Genomic DNA, 16331 nt, shown 5'->3' with positions numbered 1-16331 from the left:
GAGACACATGGGCTCTCACTGGTTAGCAGCCCCTTTAATAGAAACGGTTAAGTCTGCCCTTTCTCCCTTCTTAGTCCCAGCGAAGATGGCTTTTGTTCCAGGGATGTCCTTTTGGAGTGTTCTCTAAATATGCCATCTGTGTAGCCTCTCTCCAGGTGATGCCTAAGTTATTGGCATTTGCATAAGAGTCCTGGTGTGTCTTCATCCCACACAGGCCATGCAGATTTGGTCCTGTCTTCCACTTGCCTGCATTTTCCACAGTGTGGCACTGAGTGCACTTTGGAGCAAAAATCTCCACGCCTTTCCCAGTATTTCCCATTTATAATGCATTCTTCCATTACTCAGCCAGTTGGAGCTCAGCAACAGCAGAACTCAGAAGGAAATGATAAAGTGGCGGGTAATGTCTGCTATGGATGCAAAAGAGCTCAGTGTCTCCCTGGCCTGGGTTTTGTTTGGGGATGGAGGCCAGCTCCTGAGGAATGCTAGGCATGTGTTGTTCCTGATCTCCAGTAGTATACCTTGTGGGTGGTGGGACACTTGGTCCCAGGCCCATTTTGCCTCTTACTTTATTGCGTTCAGTTCCCTTTGAGGTCTTATTCACCATGGGCTAGCTATCTTCTCTATTTCCTTCTTTCTTTCTTTTAATAATTTATTTTTATTTTATGTGCATTGATATTTTGCCTGCATATATGTCTGTGTGAGGATGCCAGATCTGCTGGACCTGGAGTAACAGACAGCTGTGAGCTACCATGTGGTTGCTGGGAATTGAACTTGGGTCCTCTGGAAGAGAAGCCAGTGCTCTTAACCTCTGAGCCATCTCTCCAGCCCTTCCATTTCTTTCTTAATTAGTCTAAAGTTTCATCAGTGCTATAAAATCGATTTAAAAAGTGTGGGGGGGGGTATTCTCATGTTTGTGAGGAGTAAGAGAGGAGGGAGGTAGAGTACGTAGAAATACTTCTTCCACTTTTTAAGTGAGTTTTAAGAGTCACATCAAGCCTGAACATTGTTTGGCAGGTACTTTGATCTTGTCACCGTCACCAAATGAGCCTCCACTTCAGGAGACCCCGCTACACTGACAGGAAAACAACAGCACAAAAATCTGGCCTGTATTCATCCACAGTCCACTGAATGTATGTATAAGTCTTTCCCCAGTTCAGATGTTGTAGTACCTGCAGGACTGAATGCTTGGTGTTCCCATGAGCCCAAAGTAGAGTTTTATAAAAACATAGTGACTAGAGAGGAGTGCTGTGTGGTAGCTGTAATGGTACTGTATTGGGTAGTCACACGGTTATTGTGAAGCTAGAACCTGCACTAACATCAGGAACAATTGAAGCCAGTGTGGTCAGATTTAGAGAGATCCCACAGCCATGCCTGCCCACACATGGTGGGAAAGCACATTTGTTTACTGAGAGCCTTGCTATGCTAACAGTTCCACCAAGGTGCTTGAATTCCCAATTGCACCAGATACCGATGGCTGCAAACTTCCTAGATTACTAAATAAAATAAATTATAGCAAACTCTTAATTCTCTGTTATTTAATACCTGTAGTTAGCAAGTTTTTGTGTGTGTGTGTGTGTGTGTGTGTGTGTGTGTTGTGTGTGTGTGTGTATAGTGTGTTGCTAGACTCTAAAGTTAACTGCGAAGTAGATGATCTTCTCTTGCTTTGTGTAGAAATCAGAGTTGAAATGTGTATGCTACATCAGTGAACAGGTTGTTTTTACAAACCGCGAAATGAACATTTAAGCCATTTCATGGGTGGCTTTGCTTTATCCTCTGGATTTGACTTTTTAAATTATAGCAAAGATAATGTGTTCAAAGATAATGTGCTCATTGCTACAATTTAAGATCTTCTCTTAAAATAAATTTTGGAAGATTTTCCTGGGTATGTATTTTGGAATAGTTTGAACAGTAGCCAGGTGGCACCAAGTAAACTATATATGGCTCAGCAGTAAGAACATTGGTTTCCCTTCTCAAGGACTAGGGTTCCATTCCCAGTACCCACATGATGGCTCACAATCATCTGTAACTCCTCCCCTGACCGCCTCAGTCATGCAAGTGGTGCACAGAGATACATGCCAGCAAAACACTCAAAGACAGGTAAAACTAAAATTAAACTTTTTAAAAAAAATATGTGACTTAGCCAGGCATTGGTAGCACATGCCTTTAATTCCAGCACTCAGGAGGCAGAGACTGGTCTACAGAGTGAGTTCCAGGACAGCCAGGGCTGTTACACAGAGAAACCCTGTCTCTAAAACAAAACAAAAAGATTATATGACTTAAGCGGTAGTTCTCAACCTTCCTAATGCTGCAACCCTTTAATACAGTTTCTCATGTTGTGGTGACCCCCAACCATAAAATTTATTTTTGTTACTACTTCATAACTGTAATTTTGCTGCTGTTATGAATCGTAATGTAAATATCTGTGTTTTCCAGTGGTTGTAGGTAACCCCTGTAAAAGGGTCATTTAGCCCTCAAGAGGGTGGAGACCCAGAGCTTGAGAATTGTTGGCTTAAGGGAAAACTCACTGTTGGAAAGGATAGCATGAGCTGGACAGTACTGGTGCACACCTTTAATCCCAGCACTGGGGAGACAGAGGCATTCGGATCTCTATGAGTTTGAGGCCATCATGGTCTACAGAGCTAGTTCCAGGATAGCCAGGGCTACACAGAAAAACCCTGCCCTCCCCCCTCCAAAAAAAAAGAAAGGAAGGAAGGAAGGAGAGAGAGGGGGGGAGGGAGGGAGGAAGGGAGGGAGGGAGGGAGGAAGGAAGGAAGGAAGGAAGGAAGGAAGGAAGGAAGGAAGGAAAAAAGGAAAAAGGGTAGCATGAGTTTTTACATTGTTGGAGTTGTTGAGACAGCTGAGTGCTCTTGTGCTTTCCTGGAACTGTACACCTGTGCTCATGAGTCCATCTGCTGGTCCATTCAACTGTCTTCACTTTGTCATCTGCAACCTATAAATAGACTGTCCAAGTTGGTGCAGAGTGAGTGCAGGATAATAGAACATTCTAATAGTGCTGAAAGGGCAATTCTGTCTGGTCCATAACCACTGACATGTATTGACCACTTCCATGTGCTACACCTGAGCAGTTTGTTTGTATTGCTACTCAATGTGGTATCATGGCTGGTTACATTTAGTGGGTGAAGGAACCATACGCTGTGAAGTCACTTGCCAGAAGTTTGCACCATTCAGAAGTAACAGAGCTGGAACTAGAACCCAGATCTTTTCGATTCCTAAAAGCTTAGCCACCAAACTGTATGCTGTGCCATCAGTTCTGGATCATACCTTAGAAGATGTATTCACTCAACACAATTAAGAATCAATTAATAAAGTGTGTGTGTGTGTGTGTGTGTGTGTGTGTGTGTGACAGAGAGAGAGAGAGAGAGAGAGAGAGAGAGAGAGAGAGAGAGAGAGAGAGAGAGAGCACATGTAGAGGCCCAAAGACAACCAGGGATAGCTACCTTTTTTTGTTTGTTCTTTTCTTGGAGACAGAGTATTTCCCAGGCCTATATCTCACCAAATAGGCTAGTCGGGCTGCCAGTGACCCCCAGGGACCTCTCTGCCTCTCCAGGACTGGAATTACTACTGCACCCAGCTTTTAAAAATGGGTTCTAAGACTAAAAAAACATGTGTCCTGCTTGCAGAGTAGGCATTTTACTGATGGAGCTAGCTCCCCAGCTCAGCACGTTACTTTCTGGGTCTCTATAACATAAATAGTAAAAGTGAGCTATCTCAGCTCAAATAACCCAGTCAAGTGTCTGCTTTCTCAAGGTAGACTTAACGTCGACCCAACAAAATAGTAATAGTTCAGAACTTGAAATCAACTGTCAAATATATTTGTTGAAATACAAGTTTAAAAGGACATAAATTGAAAGGTTAAAGAAGCCAGGCATGGTAGCATATACCACTGGGCAGCCTCAGCTTCTTAGGAGGAACAGGTGGGAGGACCATTTGAACCTAGTTCAAGGCTAGCCTAGGCAATGTAGTAAAACCATATCATGAAAAGAAATTATCGATAAGGGGGTGTAGGGAGATGGCTCAGTCAGTAAACTGCTTGCTGCACAATCATTAAACCTCAGTTCAGATCCCCATCACCCATGTAAAAGCCAGGCTTGGCAGCATGTGCCTACACACACACACACACACACACACACACACACACACACACACACACAGTGAAACAGAAATAGGCAGAACCCTGGAGCTCATTGGCTAGCCTATCTATCAGAATTGGTGAGTTGTTCAGTAAGAGCCCATGTCTCAAAAGCTACACACACACACACACACACACACACACACACACACACACACACACACACACACACAGTGAAACAGAAATAGGCAGAACCCTGGAGCTCATTGGCTAGCCTATCTATCAGAATTGGTGAGTTGTTCAGTAAGAGCCCATGTCTCAAAAGCTACGATATAGGGGCTGGGGAACTGCTCAGCTGGTAAAGGCCTCAGGGTGAGGACCAGAGTCTGGATTCCCAGCACCCACAGAAAAGTCAGGTGCGCTTGTCTAAAACCCCAGCACTGGGCCTGGGACAATGGGGGGAGGCAGCATCGGGCAGATTGCAGTGACCTCTGACCTCCACATGCATACTCAAATGCACACACATACATACATGAACATGTGGCCACACACAAAAGAATTGTTAAGGAAGGATTATTACAGAATTCTACAAATGAATTGTCTTGGAAAATTAAAGTGAATTTTTCTAGTTTCTAATTATAAAACCAATTCTGAGATGTACTGTTGCAACTCTCTTCTTTAAAAACTGGTTTTTTTTTGGGGGGGGGGAGGGTTCAAGACAGGGTTTCCCTGTGTGTAGCCTTGGCAATCCTGTAACTTGCTCTGTAGACCAGCCTGGTCTCTGACTCACAGAGATCCGCCAGCCTCTACCTCCCAAGAGCAAGGATTGAAGTCGTGCACCACCACTGCCTGACTCTAAAAACCATTTTTTTTTACATTAACATAGAAGGTAATGAGTTTCATGATTACATTTGCATACATCTATATCGTTCTTTCTTGCTCGTATTCACTCCCTTGCTACTCTTGTACATCCGTCCTCTGCCTCATAATCCCTTTCTGCATCCGTATCATTTGTGTGTGTGTTTAAATTCTGCATGAAAGGAAACATAATAGTTTTTCTCCCCCCCGACATTCCCATGTTCCTTACCCCCTTTGGGTCCTCTCTCCCCGCCCATAGAACCCTTACAGTTTCGTGTCTCATGTGTGTGTGTATGTGTGTGTGTGCATATATGTGCACATATGGATTTAATATATATTCCACATAGTTGCAATATTTGTCTTTCTGTGGTGCTTAGTGTGCTTAGCATGATATTGACCAGTTCCATCCATTTCTTGAAGATGACATAATTTCATTATATTTTTCCTAAGATGGAGTCTACGGTGGCCCCTTGCACACGCCAGCCTCAAATCTTCCATGTAGTGGAAAATAAACTTGAACTTCTGATCCTTCTGCCTCTGCCTCCTAAATGTTGGGGTTACAGGCATGACCCTCCATACCTAGCTCAATTTAATTCTTCTTTACCACAGAAGGAAACTCCATTGTGTCTGTGAATATCACATGTTTTTTATTTATTCATCTGTTGGAAGGAACACATGTCTACCATGTGGGTGTGCATGAATGTCTGTGGCATTCTGACATAAGTTCCTTTGCGTAGATACCCAGGAGGGATGTCGCTGGATCCTGTAGTAGCTCTATTCTAGTGCTTGAGAACCCTCCATCTTGACTTTCCTAGTGTCTGTGCCGTTGCATGTTGCCACATAGTTTCTGCCCTGATCTTTTCCTCTGCTGTCTTCCTGATGTCTAGCTCCACTCCATCATGGTCATGGAAATGCACTGTTTTTAAATTTATTGAGGTTTGCTACAGGATCCAAAAATATCATTTGCATGGATAGTTCACGGATTCTTGAAAAGGATGTGTGTCCTGTCCTGCTGTTATATGGGATGTTCCTGATTGCTATGCTGGTTGATGACACCGTTGAGTTTTCCTGATGGGGATGTCCTTCTAGACACCGTGAAGATATGTTTCTCTTATAGGTTGATGAATAAATGCTGATTGGCCAGTAGCCAGACAGGAAGTATAGGCAGGGCTACCAGACAAGAATGCTGGGAAGAAAGAGGAAGGCAGAGAAGATCTGCCAGGGGGATGCCGTGTAGCATAGGAGGCCTGGGCATTCTCCGGTAAGCCAAGACCACATGGAGATACGTAGTTTAATAGAAATGGGTTAATAATTAAGAGAGAGCTAGCCAAATGGAAGCCTTAGCCATCGGCCAGTTTATAATTAATATAAGCCTCAATGTGTTTATTTGGGACTAAATGGCTGTGAGAGGGGACAGGACAGAAACCCGGTCTTCATTTTTCTACTGATTTTCTAATGGTGCTACTTATTGCTGAAAAGGACATATACTTTATCACCCTTCTAAGGAGCCCCATAGATCTCAGCCTTTTATAATCTCTAATGTCTTTTCCCCTAACGTGATCCCACATTAAAATCCCTGTCAGTTTACCATGCTGCAGCTCAAAGCCCAAAGATTTCTTTTGTTGCTGTATCTTCAGTTTATTCTGAAAGTAGGAATATTTGAGTCATATTCTCTGGGAAATATGCTCTTGAAGAGAATTAGTTTGTTTTGAGCCCAGGAATGAAAAGTTCAATTTGAAGGTGCTGGTAATGAGAGTAAAGGACCGCCGTGTTAGAGACAGGGCAAAATCTGAAGTTCTGAGGGTAAAGGGCAAGTATTTCCGAGTTTCCCATGGTCTCCTCTTAGCGAAGCGCTTTCATACTTGTGGGGTGACTTCAGATGAATGAAGGTTGGATGACATGAGTCAGCCCCAGCACAGACACACCCACTCCCTCGGCTTCGTCTCAGGCCTGCCACAGCTGCTGGGCCTGGTTCCTGGCTTCCCGCCAGCCCAGCCATTGTCAAATGGAGCACTCAAGGAAAGAATTTTACAGACAAAAATGGAACCTAATTTAGCTTTTAATCAAGTAAAACATATTTTAGATTTTTCAGGATATGACAAGTTGGAAAGAAATAGACCGTTCGAGCCTAATACCCTGCCCCTTTGCCTGATGCTATCTTAATTTACCATGACAAATGTAGATGTATTGATCTATCTAAACTCATGTTTTGAATGAAAGAAAGCCATTATTTTACTTAGACATTTTTGCCCCCAGAAACAAACCCAGCTTGAGGTAAGAAAGTCTAAGTCTATGCTCATAACAAGTTGCTAACGTGGGTTATTGTCCATAAATAGAATGCTATGATTCTTCTTAAGTCAGGTGTTTTCTGGGGAGAGTCATGAGCTTGGTGACATCAAGATTGTCACTGTTTGGATAGTATGTAAAAACATTATTTTTACATACTAATTAACATGTCTTTAAAATGTTCTGAGGAATCAGTTACCTTTCTGTCAAGATCCCAGGGTGTCTCTCCTTGTTGATACGATTCTACTTGTTCAAGGACCTTCATCTTCCATTATGTTTTAGTGATCCAAAACCTTTTAACATATCCAAAGGTTTCTTACTAGACCAGCAAGAGGTCGGCTATCCCAGCGTTAGTAGTGGTCAGGACCTAGACACAGTATCTCCAGGTTCTTGGCCTCTTATCCAAAGAATCGAAAATAAGGCCTTACAGCTTTCCAGTGGTAGCAAGGCAAACTTTATTCAAAAGCAAATCTGTAGAACAGATTAGAGAGGAATTCACTATCAAGATTGGCAGTGGGCCCCTTGAGCAAAGATACTCAGGGGCGCCGATTATTGTTGGAGGCTTTCTTCTGTGGGGTTCAAAATAAGTGGGAGTTTGGTTACCAAGGGTGTAATGAGAGTGGTTCTCTGTTTTGATTGATAGATTAGGTCATATAATCACTTTTCTACTGCACACGCCTCTTCCCATAATGCATCTGATTTTAAGCGTATGTACACCCCATTTTGTGTAGGCATAAGAAGGCAAATAGGGGATTCTCCTTAAAAGTCATTTGAGGTTGCAGTTTTGCCCTACTGTTCATGCACTAGAGCCTGTTTACACAGGATTAGACTTTCCATTGTTTATACTGGATTCATTAGAAATGTATTTGAATAGAAACTGACGGTTGTTCGGGGAGGAACTTGTCTCACTGTCCAAAGAGGATCATATGGGTAGCACGATGGAGGTGCCTTGTTTGGACAGGAATATGTGTGCATGGTTTGTGCAGGTAAAGGAGCTAGGCTGTCAAATGCATTATTAGAAGGAGGGGTGTTCATAATCCAAACCAAGTAGATAAGAGTCCAAGTTACTCAGCTATCCCTTGTCTGCCTCACCCGGTTGCCTATCTACAAGTGAAGCTTAGAATAAGATTTTTTCCAAGCCTAATCCAAACAGAAACAATTAGATCACACTGTCTATTGCTTTGTGTACAAGATGAATGAGATCATATTTGATCATATTCTTCTACTGCTCAGTCCTCTGTAATGCCTTAAGATAATAATAGTATTTCTCTTTCCCTGCTTGTTCCCTTCATATATGCAATGTAAGTTCAGCAACCTTCCTGCAGACACATACGTTTCTAACAAGTTCCGTGATCAGGGTCTACTGCAGGAAGTGACTGGATATGCAGATCCTTTCAAATATCTGCTTTCTTAGGGCTAACAGATTCACAGTGGAATTGCCAGCTCTTCCACCAGCACTCTGGCTGTGTAGCCACTTCTATCCACATGTGAAGTTTTTACTTTAAACTTTCGGCTTCTGTTTCACATTGTGAGAGGACTCAGAACAGAATCTGTGTCAAAGTTAGGCTATTGCCTGTTAGCGATTGCTTTGAACTTGTTCTTACTCTCTCTATCAGGGACTCTGAAGTTTGAAAATAATTTTTCCTTCTAAGTTGATCCTTTTTCCACTTGGCAAGCATTGCATTTTTCCTCTGCAGAATCCAGCATGGCTGTCTACCATTTTTTGCTCCCTCATCTGGCTTTGCTTGCATCACTCTGAGCTGTTGCTATTCTAACCCATCAGGCACATGGTGGATCTGGGCCGGGTGGTGCCTCTTCCTTTGAAGGGGAAAGTGAGTATATCTTAAGTGTAGCAACATAGTTACAGTAGAAATTGAAATGAAAATGGAAGAAAACTAAATCTAGTTAAAAAGGATAAGAAAAGGGGAAGTGAGGGGCTGAAGAGATGCCCTTGCAGTTAAGAGCACTGGCTCCTCTTCCAGAGGGCCTGGCTTGGGTTCCCAGCATTCATACCAGGCTGTCCACAACTTCCTGTAACTGCATTTCCAGGGGATCTGATGCCCCCTTCTGACCTCCTCAGGCACTGCACACACATGGTGCACATAAACTCATGCAGGTATTTTTGTGCTAGTTCCCATGTGCATACACACACACACACAAATAAAATTTTTTTAGGAAGAAAATGTGATGGAAATGAACCTGCTTTCAAAGAAGGAACAAATGTACAGTCAGATCCTGTGAGCTTGGGAGAGAGCTGGTCTTGCGGACTGGGAGGTGGGAGTGCTAGTGGCTCATTGAGAACACAGTGTGGTAAAGAAGGGGGACTTGTTTGAAAGGGACCATAAATGCACAAGAAATTCTTAGAACCAATTCAGGTTTGTAGGTTTTCACCTAAAAGGTCCATGTGAGCCATAGCTCTATTCACAAGGGGTTCAAATTCAGGAAGGTGATACTTTTCCTAGGATGTTAAACATCTTAGTTAAAGAGAAGGGAGGGGCAGGGATGTATAACTTGTGGCAGATGCAGCGGAGCTTCTGGGCCGGGTAAGGAGTTGGGGGTCTTGAAGACTGTATCTAGATCTGATACGGAAGTTAAGGGGGCCTTGTGCAGGCTGACTGCAGATTGCCTCTTTAAGAAGGAGTAAAGCAGTACTCATCTTGGTACCTGAGTGTCCATTAAACTACTCAGAGCATGTTGGAGTTAGGCAAGTACCAGAGGTGCAAAATTGGATAGAAGGATAGGAAGGTGACATTGCCAGACACCTACTGTGAGTGAATGGTGACTGCTTACAGTTGTAAGCAGGGCTAGAACAAATGGATAACAGGCTGTGTAACTTCTCCTTGGCAAACTTCCGCTCCCTCTGAGTTAGTCCTGGAGTTCATCAAAAGATTTTTTTTTTCCTGATGTGTTGGATATTCTAATTGCCAGAGCAATAAAAAGAAAAGACAGACTGAGTGTGGTAGCACTCACCTCTCACCAATCACTCTGGAGACTGAAGCAGGAGAATCATGAATTCCAGGTCAGCTAGGCTACACAGTGAAGTTCTGTCTTAAAAAAAAAAAAAAAAAAAAAAAAAAAAAAAAAAAAAAAAAAAGTTGAAAATCAGACAGTGTTTTCCAGCAGCCCCTGGACATCAAAGACCCCCTTTCTCTTCAGGCTTTGTAATTTCCTGTCTCCCTGGGTAGAAGAATGGTTTTCATCTAAAAGGTCTACATGAATCATTAGCTCTATTCATATGTGTTTTAAAACCAAGAAAGGTGGAAGATGAAACCAGTGGGTAAAAGAAACCTTTTTAGATTAGCATTTACCATTTGATAGTTTGCTATTTGGTGGTGTCCTTCTTTTCCTTCTGGACTTTCAATGTGATTTGCTGTCATTTGCAGTGTGGATATAGTGAAGTCTTGTGGTGTGTGTGTGTGTGTGTGTGTGTGTGTGTGTGTGTGTGTGTGTGTGTGTAAAACATAATATTAAATCAGCTGTGAAAGCTTACCACTTCTCAGTTTGGATGCACTTTGAGACTCTGTTTATACCAGGCCAGCATTTTATTGGAATTGTGAGCCAAGCTGTTTCTTCTTCTTTTTACCATTCTTATTTGGTTTTGGATTGATTTTATATATATGAATGCACACTTTGTGAATGCCTAGGAGTTACAGATGGTTGTGGGCCACCATAGGTGCTAGAAGTTGAACTCAGGTCCTCTGCAAGAACAATTTGTAACCACTGGGCAATCTCCCCAGCCCTACCAAGCTGTTTCTTACTTTTAAGATGACTACCTACTATGGTGATATATTATTTATGATGTATTAAAGCTTGCCTGAGGGTTCAGAAAGCAAAGCTAGTCACAATTCATAGAGGCCAGGCAGTGGTGGCACACACCTTTAATCCCAGGACTCAAGAGACAGGCAAGTGGATCTCTCTGAGTTCAAGGCTACTCTGGCCTACAAAAGAGTGAAGAGTAATAGGGCTCACACCTTTGATCCCAGCACCTGGGATCACGTGCCTTTAAACCCAGCACTAGGGAGGTAGAGACAGGAGTGATATGGCTGGGCAGAGAAATGAATATAAGGAGGAGATAGGAACTCAGAGCTTTTGCCTTCGAGGATTTGTGGAGATAGCTTTGCCTCTGAATATGAGGAGACAGGCTCAGTCCTTTCAGCCTGAGGTGGAGGTAAGAGTTAGTGGCTGGCTGCTTTGCTTCTCTGATCTTCATCTTGAAGCTTGAATCCCAATATCTGACTCTGGGTCTTTTATTATTCATGTTGCAACCTGCATGACCCAAAGAATAACTTGATTTTTTTCCCTAAGACACATGGGCAAATCATTACAGGAACATTATTCAAAAGAGTCCTGCAGTCAGAACTGAGGAATGAGTGATTACCATTGCTTTGCAGAGAGGTACACAACATCTGAAATGTCATGGCTCATAGAGAAAGATGTGTTAGCCGTCGTTGGTTATAGTGTGAAAGGGTTTGGTGAGGACCAGGTCAGAGGACTATAGCTGATGTTGCCGTTTTGAGAACAGGAAAAAGCTCCCTCTGAATTACATAAGAACGTGTTTTGACTGATGACTTTTTAAGAACTGTGCATGCATGATTTATAAGCTTTGTCTGTTTACAGTATCAACATCTCCATATTCTGTCCCAAGTAATGAAATCTCACCATGGAATCCTCTGTAGAATTACAAAAAACAACAAATTCCATTTGTTAACCTAAGACCGGTTTTGCCTCCTTGGTCTTCCTGAATTCACATTTAAGCCCCTTTGACACAAGCAGTTTTTAAAAATGTGTTTACAGTGGACAGTTTGTGAAAAGAGGCTTAGTTTTGCTTTTGTGGGCTAAATAATCACTTTTCTGGCATGACAGGTGGGTGTGAGGTGCTTAAGTCAGTTTTGTATACACCTTCGAAGCTCCAGGTGCTGCAGTGTTTTATAAGGGGTGCCTAGCTGGGGACCTGGTCTGTGGCTTCCTGATGTCTAAGCCAGCTTTCCCTTCTCAGGTTCTCTGTCACCTTACATTGGGGGTGGGGGGGGGGACGCTGTTCCTTAGCAGTCACCCTGTTGGAGAACAGAAGTAGGATGAGATGGGTGAGGGTATGTCCCCCTCTGTGGGGACCAAGGAGACTTATGTAAGTCAGACTTCTAGACCTAGAATTCCTTCTCATGGGCTTCATTGATGTGCCATCCTGGTGTTTTCCTTCCTCTAATTTACATTCATTACACCCCACTGTAGTAGAGGAGGGGAAATGTCATTGTGAGGCTCAGGAGGTTTGGGAAGTAGTCTGTTTTCCTCCTGACACATGGGAACAAGTCACAGAAGGAGCACAGATGGCAGATGCACTGGCTCTAAATCTACTCCCCCACCTGCCAAAGTGACTTAATGCCCTTTACAGCTCTTGCACTTCCACATTTCTTAAATAGTGTAGATAACAAAAAAGATTTGCTTCAATGATGGCTAGAGTCATGCTGGGCATCTTCCTGGTTTGCATAAGGAGCACACGGGATTAGTGGTCCTCTCTGCTGTCTCTTCATATTGGACTACATTATCTCCTCATGACCTTGCCTACCTTCCTGTCTGTATCTTCTCTTCCAGTCCGTATTTTGAGTGTGTGTTATCGCACCCATGTTCATCTCCTCTCGTCTTGTTTCTACAAGGCTGGCTCTTTACAGATATCCCTTTCCGTCTGTCTCTATTATAGGAACTCTCTCTCTCTCTCTCTCTCTCTCTCTCTCTCTCTCTCTCTCTCTCTCTCTCTCTCTCTCTCTCTTTTTCTCTCTGCCCCTCTCTCTCTTAATTTTAGACAGAGCCTCGCTATGTAGTTCTGGCTGGCCTGGAAGTCATTATTTTAGATCACTGTGACCTCAAGCTCACAGAGCTCCACCTGTCTCTGTCTCCCAAGTGCTAGAGTTAAACGTGTACACCATCATGCCCTGGTTACCTTTGATTTTCACCAGTTTTTTTCCTTTTTTCCCTTTCTAGCATTCCACATAATTTTGAGTTTTGTTTTTACTATTTTCTCTTCCAGCAGACTCTCAGTTCCTGAATGGTGTTCTAGGCCCTTCTAGTGGTTGACTGTGGGAAGCATGTACTTATTGGTTTACAAAGTACTATAAGCATCATAGGCATTAGATATATAAGAACCTGGTTCAAATATGAGTTAGATAAGGCCTTCTCAGTACATTTTCTTTGTTAGAAGGAGTCCTTTTTTATTTCCAAAATTGGCATTCACCATACCCTGTGGAAGTGGTCTTGAACATCTCTAGGGGAGGAGAGGGGTCTCCTCTGAGACAGGCTTTCTGAGATGCAGCAGGGTTTGGAGGGAGATAGGGAAGGGGAGCTTAGGGTGGAATTTCCAGAACATTCCAGACTCTTTGGGTATATGGATGCCAGGGGCTAGGCTGATGCTTCCACCATAACAATATCCACAGACTTGCTTTTCCATGTTGATGGAACAGGAACCATGATTCTGTTTTGTAATCTTTTATGATCATAACTGAACATTGATGAGAAGCTTCCATGGTAGTTACTGGGGCCCCCTTCTACTTCTTGGTCTTAGTCATTAGTTAGAAATCAAATAAACATTTCTAAATTCTTAGCAAAGAATGTCTGCACAACTCCCAAAAGTGATTTTCCTGGCACAGTGAGCCCCTTAGGCATGACAACAAACAAGGATTATTTGCTTCTCTTCTTTCTTTCTTGGCTTTCTGGTTGTGTTTTTCTTCACAGATTACAACCCTTCCAAATGCATTGGGTCAGGATTTACCCATGAACCTCAGCTCTCTCCTCCTGGGCAACCATTCAAGGCTGACCTACTACACCTGCTCTTCTCAGGACTCATCGGCCTGTACCTGACCCCAGAGTTTAGTTCCACAGTTCAGGTCCTTGTTTTCTCGAGGCATCTTGTGAACCGTGACTACATCCCAGTCTTTCTGTTTTGTGAGCTCTTGACTTTACAGCTTAGCAGTTTATTGTTCTCTGATCCCTCCATGTGCACATGCTGAGGTGTTCTGACTCTATCCCTGCCTCCCCACCACCACCACCATGGAGCTTAACACTGCTGGATGCTTAGAAAGTCTTTCACTGTTAGCATCTTCTTGACTGGGGATGCTTGTCTTCTACCAAAATGGGAATTCTGGGTAGACAAGGAGAAGCTCTTCCACTCCATTTCCCTTGGTGCTTGGTAAAAGGTGGCGGCAGCAGACAGGTGGGAACATCATCTGGTGGTGCTGTCTGGTGTTACGGTGCTCTCAGACCTTTGGTATCACGACTGTCAGCTCCATGAGTGTCCAGCTGTGTGTGGTCCTAGGGAATCCAGAGTTGTTTCAGACTTTGGTAGCAGCAAGTGTTACAGTTCTCTTGGCTCAGGGTTTGAGACCCTTGGCCCTGAGCATGTGGCAAATATCTCGTACTCTTCCTGCAACTGGGACGGTAGTTTCTCTTCTCTAGCTTCTTAAAGCCTTTTATCTTTCTTCAGTGTCCACTCTTTGCTTCTCTTGCTGTCTCTTCACATCCGACACCCTTCTTCCTTCACTGGCCACACTTGAATTGTCCAGCTGCTTCTTCAGACAGCTGCCTTGTCCTCCTGCGGCTCTGCCTGTTGGTAACCAAACTGCCAACGGAAGGCCACGGCTTCTGCTGCTACTCTTCTTTCTGCTGTTACCTGCTCAGCCTATCCTCTTAAGAGCGGTCCACAAGTGGCCACTGGCCTTATTATTGGCCCTGACTGTGCAGCACCAAGGGAAGCAGAATGGGAGGGTATCTCCCAGATGACTTACTAAGTGAGCTGAGCAGCCCAAGAAAGAGACGTTTGGTCTGATCATAGGCATTTATTTATTCAAACCAGTCACTGCCTTACCTCTTAGTACCAGTCATAGCTGTTGAGGTTTGTCAGAGTGAAAAGTCTGGTATGAACTATTTCCAACAGCCCTGTCTGAGGTCCTGCCACCAGAAGCTGAGGTGCTTAGCTGTGATTGTCATAGAGTCTCCTCAAGATGTCCTAGACTGTAGCAAGTGACTGGTGCCAGCAGAAGGACAGTTCAGCTAGCTATGTGATTAGCAGCTGTTTTTCTCAAAGTGACAGGGCAGCAAGAGAGTCCAGCAGCTGCACGCTAAGGGGTCTCCGGTTTCCCCATCCCCCATCATATTTCTTTCTTGCCTTAGTTGTTTTTTCAGTTGCTGTGATAAAACACCTTGACAAAAGCATCCTGAAAAAGGAAGGGTGAATTCTGGATCATAGTTGGAGGTACACAGTCATTGAGGTGATTCAAGATGGCAGGAGGCAACTCAGGAGCAGACCATGCTTAGCTTGCTTCTTTTTAACTCAGTTTGACATCACTCCAGGGAGCAGTGACACCCCAATGAGAGGAGTTTCCCCCCTCAGTTAACCTAGCAAAGATCATTCCCCAAGGTTCCTCTCCCAGATGACTCTAGATATTAGTTAGCAATTAAGATCACTGGTTTACAGGACAGGGAACATCAGAAGAACCTAAAGACACAGTAATAGTTTAACACCTGCTTAGTGTCCTGGGAAAAGGGGGATCCTTCTCAGCAGGCTCGGGACTGAAATATACATGACTGGTAACCACGCATCCCACTCAGCCAGTCCCTCTTGGACCACATAGAGAGGCGCATGGCATAGAAGGGGTGGAGAGATGGGGGGCAGCTTCCTAGATCACGGCCTCTGCTCTCATTAGATCATCGGTTCTCAACCAGTGGGTAGCAGTCGGACAGCCTTTTCAATAGAGGTCACATATAAGATAACCCGCATATCAGATATTTACATTATGATTCATTAACAGTAGCAAAATTACAGTCATGAAGTAGCAACAAAAAATAATTTTGTGCTGAGGGGTCACGGCAACTTGTGGAACTGTATTAAAGTATTAAAGGAAGGATGAGAGCCTCGGTACTAGATGGATGTGCACAGCTCTCTCTGTTAGCCAAGAGTGTAGACTCCATTTAGTGTCAGGGCAAATTTAAAAACTATGCTGATGCTCTCTTCAGATTGAAAAGGATTAGAAAGTATAACCAAACCTTTGGTTGCCCTCTGCCACCAAAGTAACCCACTTAATTTTTTTAAAAAATTGAATTATTTTTTACT

General features: G+C 43.5%; 1 protein-coding gene across 3 annotated transcripts in view; it reads left to right on the top strand.

The window, feature by feature from the left end:
- The window catches only part of LOC100773644 (ALG14 UDP-N-acetylglucosaminyltransferase subunit), a 73685-nt gene that overhangs the window by 29275 nt on the left and 28079 nt on the right, over window positions 1–16331 (top strand). The window contains exon 5 of one of the 3 annotated variants that reach the window (XR_003481226.2): window positions 1015–1130. The exons of the other annotated variants lie outside the window; for them this stretch is intronic. The gene's annotated coding sequence lies outside the window, so the exon portion shown is untranslated. The remainder of the gene's footprint in view (window positions 1–1014; window positions 1131–16331) is intronic. 3 annotated transcript variants of the gene reach the window in all.

This window comes from Cricetulus griseus (genome assembly GCF_003668045.3).
Source record: "Cricetulus griseus strain 17A/GY chromosome 1 unlocalized genomic scaffold, alternate assembly CriGri-PICRH-1.0 chr1_0, whole genome shotgun sequence".
In the NCBI taxonomy this organism is placed as follows: domain Eukaryota; kingdom Metazoa; phylum Chordata; class Mammalia; order Rodentia; family Cricetidae; genus Cricetulus; species Cricetulus griseus.
Note: the sequence above shows the minus strand (reverse complement) of the source record. Positions and strands in the feature narration are given on the sequence as shown.